Source organism: Martes martes (genome assembly GCF_963455335.1).
Source record: "Martes martes genome assembly, chromosome: 16".
NCBI lineage: Eukaryota > Metazoa > Chordata > Mammalia > Carnivora > Mustelidae > Martes > Martes martes.
The window spans coordinates 6,725,674-6,732,860 of NC_137904.1; positions in this window are offsets into that span (position 1 = coordinate 6,725,674).

Genomic DNA, 7,187 nt, shown 5'->3' on the forward strand with positions numbered 1-7,187 from the left:
CATCTGTGCGCACGGCTCCAGCACCGCACAGCTGGGGAAGCGGGAGGGATCGGTGTCCGGAAGGGGGACAGCGAGGCGGGGGGAAGACCCAGGACACCGGCAGGTCAGGACCACCTGCGCTTCCTTCCTTGGGGGCCTTTCCTCCTCCAAGGCGGACCCCCGGGCATCCCCTCACTAGCCGGCGCCCCCCTCGTTCAGCCGGGCCCCAGCCCCAGAGCCTTCCCCGGGTTGGCACGGGTGACTCTCCGCTTTTCATCCGACTGACGACTCCCATCTAGGTCTGTGGGTGGCTGGTCACTACTTCCCTGGCACTGGGCGAAAGCCCGGCATGAGCGTGGAGACCCCTGGGGTGATGGCATGACCGTGCGCTTACATGCGCACGCGACCACTCAGGACCTGTGACCCGCCTGTGGGAAAGAGCACCATGTGCTACATCTGCTGACTTGCCAACTTCCCCGTGAGGGCTTCGGGTTTTGATTCATGTGTTTCAGGGCTAAGGGTGAGGACCCCAGACCCCAGGATCACCACAGCCTCTTGAGGGCACAGCTCCACTCCCTAAGCGTGGCCCAAGCCCCAGAGACGAGCCTGGACCCCCTCAGCGGTGCGCCTCATGGTCCCAGAAGCGGGCCCTCCCCTGCGTCAAGCGAGTGCGGCTGACCTGGTCAAGCTCTCGGTGGGCGTGCCTGGGGGGCTGGGGGTGTGACCCTAGTCTGACTGCCGTCAGAGAGCCCGATGCTCCTTGAATTGAGTTGAACTCACAAAATGGGTCCTTGGGGTGTCAGGTGGAGGCAGAGAGATGGTGGGGATGCCCCCTCGTGAGCCCACTCCTGACCGTGATGGTTCCTTGTATGCAGGGATGCCTTAGAGCCCAGGGAGGGGGTGTCACCCAGACATTCCCGGCATCCGGGAGGTGAGGCTGAACCCACTACTGCCCGGGGCACGGGAGATGCAGTCACTGGGAGCTTCTCAGGCAGGGCCCACCCCCCCAGCCCCGACCCAGGCGAGGACCACAGATTCACCGCCCGCAACTCCCTCCCAGTCCTTGCCCGGCTTCCTCGCACACACTGTGGTTCCTGGTGAGGGGTCTGCACACCCCACGTCCGTGGGACCTGAGCCACGAGCCCCAGGAATGAGCCCTCATGATCCCTGGAACCGTCAGAAACCGCCCGAGAGGTGCTGGCTAGAGTGGCTCCCGGCTGGAAGACTGCAACGCACAGGAAGAGCTGCCTTCTACAAGAGGATCTGGCTGCAAGGACCCAGAGTGCTCTCTGGTTGTGCGCACACTCACACTCGCGCACATACCCCACATGCTCACGTACACACCTCACACTCACACACACACACACCTGTCATGTGCTCACACTCGTGTGCACGTGCACATGCACACTCGTGCTCACACCCACACTCGTGCACACTCAGTCCCACCGGGGCACCTCCTGCTCTCATGCACTTGCAGCAACGCAGCTGGGAACTGGCTTCTTCCCAGAACTGAAATGTCACAGAGCCACCACCGCCTTCCCTCTTCAGTAAATTGTCTCATTCCCCAGATCGGTCCATGTGGCGCTCAGCCGTGTAGGCCGTGAGGATACAGACAGAGCAAGTGGTTCCCAAATCCCCAGACCAGGGAACCAGGGAGGAGGAGGATGGGCTGCGCTCGGCACCCCATCCTCCCAGCCTGGGCGGCCCCTCCTCCGGGGGCTGTGGCCTTGGTGTGCCATCCACTGGGAGCCCTGGACAGAGCCCAGGGAGACCCCCTTCCAGGAGAGTAAATCATCACCGAGGGACCCAGGACAGACACTGGCTGGAGTGGCCGTGTTGTGACGCCGGTGCCCACAGGAGCTGGGAGCTCCTGGCCTGATTTAGCGCTCCCATAGCCCAGAGCAGCGGGTCTCCCTTTGGTTCCACGAGGTACCCCGTGTCCTTCCCACGGACTCCCTAAGTCAGTTCGTGGCTGCTGCCGGCGTGGCTGCTCCCGGACCCACGTGGCTGCTACGTGGCCTGTGCCACACCCCCGCACCTGTGTGCTCAGCCAGAGGAAACCCTTAGAGGAGACGGCACCTCCGCCCATCTGAGCACGGCTGCCATGTCTGACTGCTGGGCAGGGACTCCGCGGATGGCGCCCGCAAGCGCGAGCCAGCCCCCCGTCTCTGTGCCTTGGTGTCCCGGGGAGCTCACTGCCGCGTAGGCAATGATGGCTGGGGGCAAGCATGCCTTGGTCGTGGCCTCCCGCCTCGCTGTCTCAATGGCTCAACGAACGAGCCGAAGGACTTTCAGGGCAGGAGAACCCACGGTCGGATCGTCATGCTGCCAGTTTTCTCATCGCAGAAGAAAGTTTTCCTGGACATCATCTACTTCTGAGAGTTGGCGGGTGGTGGGGATTCACCCTAACTGCTGTGAGGGGCTCACAGTACCCGAGCATCCTGGGTGGACCGAGGGACCCGCGGGGACACAGACTGGGAGGCTTGCGCCTGTCTCCCCGGGGTGTGCCGTGTGTCTTTGTCCTTTGCTGACCTTGCCAAGCCTCCATCCACCGTAGACGTGTTGCCTGGGGTGACCACACGCTGAGCCTCACGAGAGTCCCCAGCAAATCACCAGACATGTGGGTGGTCTTGGGGATCCGACTCGCTCTTCTAACCGGCGTCCTTCCTGGATGAGCCTGCACTTCCCTTGACCGGTGCCCGCCTCACCTTCCGTGGCTTCTGGGGCCCCTGCCTGCTGCCCCAGCTCCTGCCTCTGCTCCTACCTCCACTGTGAGCCCTGTGTGTGCCTTCCCTTCATTTGCACAATGCAGGTCTCCCCTTCCAGGAAGCCCTCCATGTTCCATCCCGTGCGGCTGGTCCCCTGCTTCGCCTGCATCCCACACGGTGGATTCCGGAGTTCGGGAACTGGCCCGTCTGCGTTTGTACCTCGGGGCGACCGCAGATACACCCTGCCTCTGAACTCCTAGGAAACCGGCGCCCCAGCCCCTGAGACGTGTGGCCTTGTACGCCTGCGACCTCTTCACACACATGCCCAACCCTGGTTAGGTATAGACTCGAGTTCTGATCCGACACATGGACCCGACAGCCTGGAGTGGGGACCAACCTGGGAGGTGCCGTATCCCCGCTTTGCAGATCAGACTCCCAAAGAAGTGACGGGACCAGGGCTGCACAGCTGGCCAGTGGCAGGGTGATCGGACCCCACTGCACGTCCTGGAACACTCCCTCCCTGGGTACTGGGCGCCATCACCTGAGCTGGGGGGGGGGCGGCTGGGTCACTGTCATCTGTGACGTACTCCTAGCCCTCACCCCTTGCACAAGGCGGCAGAGACAGCACCCAGAGCTACATGGGTGATGCCCCGTGACCGCCCAGGCTTGCGGGTCCCCCGGTCCCACAACATATCTGAAATCTTGCTCCTCCAGGGGATGCGTGACTCCCTCCCGCTTTAGGGAATCGGCTCAGAGACCAGGAGCTTTGGCTTCTTCCTTCATCACGCCCAAGAGCCAGCTTCGGGGGCCCGGCACCCCAGAGATCTCAGGTGTCCTTCTGCTGAATCCTCTGGACATTTTCAACAGCAAAACAGGTTTGATTTGCAGAAGCCATGAAGGAACAGGGGCAATACGATTTGTAAAACACAGCGTTAATGCAAACGGTGGAAGACTGAATGTGTCAGTGAACATACTGGGCTAGTGACGGCCCGAGAAAATAAGCCAGTGCCCACGCAGTCTGGCGGCGGCGGAGGACAGGGTGGAGTGAAGGGGGAGGAGGAGGCTTCATGCCTGACCTGCTCACACACGCCCAGCACAGTCCCCAGCTCCCCCCAGATGCACAGAGACCCACGTATCCACGCCTCCCCTCCTGGGCATAGGAGCAGGGGCGGAGAGGAAACCGCAGGCCCGAAACAGGTGCCACGAGCCCCACACCTGCTCCCTGGCTGGACACCTGACCGACTGCGGCTCCCAGCCCCCAGGAACCCTAAGTCGAACTTGCCCTGTGGCAGCTCCGGGATACCCTGGGAGTTTGCAGACGGCCACTTCCGTTTCCCTTAGGAGGGCAGCCTTGCCTGAAACCGCATACCTTGCTGATCATTCCCTTTTCCCCCATTCCCTCTGCCCCTAAAACCCTTTCCCCTCCAGTGGTTCCTCAGTATTTGCTGGACGGGACGCTGCCCGATCCGTGAACCACTCCTCGAAGCCACTGTGACTTTCAAGTCTGCTCCACCAAATTCTGTGGCTCGGCAGCTGCACGGAGGCTCACAGACATGCCTGACAGGTGTGCACGACGAGCCAGGCCCGCATGCCCTCGGCTGGAGACGACAGGCGCCGTCTCTGACGTGCCAACACAGGCCAAGCCCTCGCAGGAACTCTGGCAAATCTTCCTCCGATCATGGCCCCCGTAGTTTGCACGACTCCTGGAGGCAACCAGAGTGCTAACACCACCTAACAGAGAAATCCAGGCACAGAGATCTGAGGCCACAGGGGAGGGGGAAGCCAGAGCTGAAGCCCAGGCTGGCCAGGACTCTCCTCCTTTCCCGAAGGGCCACGTCTGATTTGCTTGCATCTTCATGGGGCTGTGACGCCTACACTGACCCTCGCGCTCCGTCACTTCTGATGCGCACATGTCCCCACACAAGAGTCATCGGAAGCTGCTGCAGCTGGGACGTGCGTGTATCACCCTCTCCTCTGCGTCCCGTGGCCAGGGCGCGGGCAGGCCCAGGCAGCGTCTGCCGTGGGAGGTGGTCCGGGAGAGATACAGCAGCAGCTGGAGACAGGGCGGCAGGGGCCCGGATGAGGGAGGGTAAGAGCCAGAAACCAACCCAAATGGGATGGAATCTGGTGAAGCTGGGAGGGCTAGGGAAGTGCTGGTTGGGGGAGGAAACAGCAGGTCTGAGTGGGGCCCGCCACCAGGTACCTGGGTGCGGGAAAGGCTGGTCCCAAGTCCGCCTGAATCCACAAGTTCCAAACCCCATTGACCTGTAGGATCAGTGGTCCTGACCACACCACCCGCTGACACTTCAGTGGCCCCTAAGGAAGCACCTGGCACCCCAGGTAGGCCGGACGCCCCCTCCCAAGGGTGACTACTAGTCCTGCGGAAACAGCATGTGGGCACTGAGATGTGGGGACCAGAAGGTGACCCAGGGACACTGGGTGTACAGACAGCTGATGTGGAGAGGCAGGGATGTTCCCTTCTCTATAGGCCTTAGGCCACCTGTCACATGGGACTGACCACAGGTCTGCGTCCAACCCTGGACCATGAGCTGCCCGAGGGCAGGGAAGCTCTCTGGTCTCTGCTCGTCCCTCGCCTGAGGAGAGAGCCAGTCATGCATGGGACTGGCATCAGGGCCAAGAGCACAGGACAAGCCGGTGGCAGAGGCCCCACTAGGAGGCCCGGCAACTCCAGGATAAGGAGCTGGACGGTACACAGAGGTGCCAGAAGCTGCCAGGTGGGGGTTGGGATCTGGGGCATAGCAGGAGGCAGCAGTGGGCAGCAATCTCTGCCCATGGCCTGGCTGAGTGCATCCTCTCGCAGAGACCCCACAGGACGGCACATGCTTGGGGCCATCCCACCCAAGTGTCCCTGGGCCTCCCAGGGTGGAGGCTCTGGGGAGAGCCAGCCAAAATAAATCTGAGCTAACCTGTGCTGATCACCAGCTCCCTAAATCAAGGACCTGGCAGATCTTCTGGGCGGGAATCAATCTTCCTGCCCCCATAGTAGATACCATAACTCTTTTCCCAGTGTGGTTTAGAGAATGTAACTGTCATGCTCATGATTTATTCAAAAACATTCTTCCAGGTTAGTGAATGAACTAACAGCCTGCTTTTGAGCAGGAGGTCAGAGCGCTTTTCCAGGTGCCGGCCTCTCCCTCGCGGCCGCTCTCCCGTGCCGGCTTCTGCACCTGCCCCAGATGGAGCCCCTGGGCCCGTCCCCCAGGCATGGAGGGCCTGCTCTGCAGCCAGCGGGACAGGACGAGATGGCCACGGCCTCCCTTCTGGGCAAGCGACTCTGGATTTCTCTTCTTCTGTATGGTAGTTTGCTTTACCCACAGTTAATGAAGAGCATGTTCTCATGATTCAGACCACGCAGGGATTTCTAGAGAGAACGCCGGCCCCTTCTCACACCCGGGGCCACCAGCACCCACACAAACAGGTGCGTCTTCTGTCCAGCATGTCTACAGGATGACGTTACTCTCACGGCCTTTCTAACCATTTCTGCCAAAACACTGCCTAAATGTCCTCTGGTTCAGGGCATCCTGACATGGACGTGTGAGCTTTCTTTCACCGGAGGTTCCGCGGCTGGTGAATTTCGATGTGTTCTGCCAAACTGCCCTCCAAACACACGTTGTCAACAGGATGCAAGTGTCCCTTTTTCTCTGTTGTGCTCGTAAATCTGGTATTTAAGTTTTGCTAGACGGACGGGTAGAGAGCCCTCCTCATCGGCTTCCCAGGAGCGTGGCTCACACTGGCTGTGTGTGCTGTGCCCGTGTCTGGTTTCACATTAGTGTCTTTTTCCTTACTATGGAATTTGGGGATCTTCACCTTTGTCTTGCAACGTGCATGGGCAGGACTCCTCTCCCCACACAGGACCAAAGTTCACATTTTTCCTGACTTTTCCTCTGACGCGTCTGTGTCTCTCTTTTGTGCTCATCCCTCCCCTGCAGCAGCCGTGCTCTAGGGCTGTGTCCTCTGACTCCACACTCTCTCCCCAGGCAGTGGGGTTCCTGTGGGACATCGGGCCCCACCCGTTAGGGTCATAAATCCCTCAGGAGCATCTCCAATCTTTCTGGGCCCTGCCCGTGCGTATCCCCCTGTCTGCTTGATGTCACAAAGTGCCACCAACTCAGCAAACCCAAAACCACACTCAGGATCTTGCTTCCCAAACCTCGCCTTCCTTTCTGTCCTGGTGAACGTGCTGCGCTGTGCGCTGGGGTCCCTCTCCTGCCGCGGGCTTTGGGGGGGGTCTTTATCAGCTGCTCTCCCGACTCCAGCTGCCACTCTGCCCTCCCCACCCCCTGCCAGCTACACTCTTATCAGCTCCAGTCCTTCCTCACACAGCAACCAGACCCATCCCGACAACGCACAAATGTGGTCCCGTCACCCACTTCTTCTCAAACCATCAGGATAAAGAAGGAAGCCTTCCCGTGGCCAACAAGACACTGCCCTCCAAACACACGTTGTCAACAGGATGCAAGTGTCCCTTTTTCTCTGTTG